A 3,156-nucleotide genomic window follows, 5' to 3' on the forward strand; every position below is an offset into this window, starting at 1 on the left:
AAATTAAATATCTATCACCATCACATTTACATGGTCTGGGACCTCTTCCTCTGCTCCTTCCCGACCTCCTTCCCCAATATTTTCATCACTCAGTATATGACTTTGAGGCAGACAAAGAGTACAAAGGAGTTTCAAGAAGGGAAGTTTGTCTGAGATTGAAGAACTTGGATGAGCCAGCACCGTGAGCTTCAAGATATTCTCAGCAGAACAACATAAATGTCCATCAATAGATGAATGGATAAACAATATGTGGTATATCCATACAATAGAATATTATTCAGCCATTAAAATGAATGAAATCCTGACGCATGCCACAACCTTGAAAAGATTATGCTAAGTGAAAGAAGCCAGACACAGAAGGATGAACACTGTATAATTCCACTTGTATGAGGTATACTTAGAATAGGCAAATTCATAGAGACAGAAAGTCAAACAGTGGTTGCTGGAGGCTGAGAGGAGGGTGGAATGGGGAGTTATTGTTTAACTGGGACAGAGTTTCTGTTTCAGATAATGGAAATTTTCTGGAAATGGATAATGGTGATGGTTGCACCACATTGTGGATGTACTTAATACCAATGAATTGTACACTTAAAAACAGATTAAATGGTAAATTTTATACTATGTATATTTTATCATAAAAAAAGATGTTCTCAGGGGAAAAGCCAGTGGAAGCCAGGGTGCCTGGCAGTGATAGGCCTGGAGTACATAAGGAAAAGATGAGTGAGTGTAGGTAGAGCAGGCTTGCAGAAAGCTGATTTCCTCCCAGGGTCAGTCAGGTAACTGTGTAGAAAACGACAGGGTGTAGGGATTACTGTGAGAACTTAGAAGTGCCTGACCCACCTAAAGGCAATATTCAATTTTAAAAAAGGAGCTCTTCGCCACATCTGCTGCAAGAATGAAGACCATTCTCAACAATCAGAATGTCGACATTCCAAAAAATGTCCACGTTACTCCAAAGGGACACACGGTTATTGTGAAGGGCCCCAGAGGCACCCTGCAATGGGGCTTCAATCACATCAGTGTAGAACTCAGTCTCCTTGGAAAGAAAAAGAAGAGGCTCCAAGTTGACAAATGGTAGGGAAATAGAAAGGAACTGGCAACTGTTTACACTATCTGTAGTCATGTATAGAACATGATCAAGGGTGTTACAATGGGCTTCCGTTACAGATGAGGTCTGTGTATGCTCACTTCCCCATCAACGTTGTTATTCAGGAGAATGGTTCTCTTGTGGAAATCTGAAATTTTGGGGGTGAAAAATACATCCGCAGGGCTCAGATGAGGCCAGGCGTTGCTTGTTCAGTATCTCAAGCCCAGAAAGATGAGTTGATTCTTGAAGGAAATGATATTGAACTTGTGTCAAATTCAGCTGCTTGCTGCATCGCACGGGGAGATCAGCTCAGTGTTTTGTGACCACCTAGAGGGGTGGGGTAGGGAGGGTGGGAGGGAGACGCAAGTGGGAGGGGATATGGGGATATATGTATACATATAGCTGATTCACTTTATACGGCAGAAACTAAAACAACATCGTAAAGCAATTATCCTCCAATAAAGATGTTTAAAAAAAAATTCAGCTGCTTTGATTTAGCAAGCCACAACAGTTAAAAACAAGGACATCAGAAAATTTTTGGATGGTATCTATGTTTCTGAAAAAGGAACAGTTCAGTAGGCTGATGAACAAGATCCGAGTGGTCTGGCTACAGAAACAGAAAGATACCAGATGATTCTTCAGACTCATTTGTGATATATTAAAAGGTTCAATAAAAGCTCTTTTGATTTGGGACTTTTTCTTAAAAAAAAAAAAAAGTAAACACTGCACAAAGCATCTTCAGGGCAAGGGTACCAATTTTTCACTCCTATTATCAGCCATCAATGTGATGTTAGAACTAAAACAAACACTTCTTATGGGTCTTCTACTTCTAAGCATATCTTACCAGAAACTGGAGATAGAACTTGGGGAGTGAAGGAGAGAAAAGAAGATGTGTAACAACCAAACAACCACCACCATTTATAGTAAACTTACTGTGTCCTAGGTAGGCAGGAAGTGTTTTACATATATTTTCTTATTTAATCCTCACAACCACCTGTGAAGTAGGAACTACAATTAACCCCATGTTACAGATGCAGAAACAGAGGCATAGAGAGGTTAGGTCTCTGGCAGGTAGACAAGTGGAAGAGCCAGCTGGCCATCTGATTCCAGTTTAGGGTCCCTGCCCTCAAGGCATAAGAAAAAGGGTAGACCAGTAATCCTCAAACTGGAAACCTTTTTCAAACATACAGGGCTAAGAAAGACATAATATTTAAAGCTGTCAGAGTAAACTAAGTTGACGAAGGTAAGCATATAACGAAAGGAGAGGAGGTCAGATACTCATGTGCATATTTGAGTGGAAAAGGAAGAGAATACAATGGAGACTGAGGATTTGTTAGAGATGGAGGAAAATACCAAGAGTGTGAGTGGCACCAAGTCAAAGGAAAAGAGGGTTTCAAAAATTTCAGTCAAACCAAGGACTACACAGAAAGACACACCAAGAGTAGGCTTGTACCACTAGGTCAGAGTGCAGTAACAAACCACCCCAAACCTTAGGCTTTAGAAAACAAAGTCTTGCTCAAGATACATGCCCATCACTGGGTGGCAGGGAATTCCTCTCCACACTGATGCTCTTCCTTCAGGACCTGGGCAGCAACCACCTGCAGCATTGCCCTTAGCACAGGAGAGAGAATGGGAGAGTAGCTGACTAAGGCCTAGCTCGTAAAAGATTTTGCATGCAAATGCATGTGTCACTTCCACTCCTATCTCATTGGCAGAAGTCAGTCATGTGGCCACATTCCAATGCAAGGGGTGGAAAGTAAAATTCTCCCACGAGCCTAAGAGGATCAGAAATATTTGGTGGATACCACACTACCCCAAGAGCAGTCTTAATACACCCCCTAACATTGACAGTGTTCCACAGATTAAAAATATTTCTTACCTCTATTATCTCACGGGAGCCCCCAAAATCAAGGTCTGTTTTTTTATTTCCATTTTAAAGCCTGAGGAAACAGGCTTAAAGAAATTAAGTTACTTGCCCAAGGTCACATACTACTAAGTGGTAGGGCTGGGATTTGAACCCTAGTTTCCTGACACTTAGTCTAGTCTAGGGCTGTTTCCTTGATGCCTCC

At 41.4% G+C, this 3,156-nt stretch overlaps 1 pseudogene across 1 annotated transcript; it reads left to right on the top strand.

Annotated features, from left to right (window-relative positions):
- The first annotated feature begins 895 nt into the window (after positions 1-895).
- Positions 896-1,666, top strand: LOC309829564 (large ribosomal subunit protein uL6-like; annotated as a pseudogene). Its single transcript has 2 exons — positions 896-1,401; positions 1,586-1,666. The product of its transcript is annotated as a large ribosomal subunit protein uL6-like (transcript).
- The last annotated feature ends 1,490 nt before the right edge of the window (positions 1,667-3,156 follow it).

This window comes from Grampus griseus (genome assembly GCF_964374135.1).
Source record: "Grampus griseus genome assembly, chromosome: 11".
Lineage (NCBI taxonomy): Eukaryota > Metazoa > Chordata > Mammalia > Artiodactyla > Delphinidae > Grampus > Grampus griseus.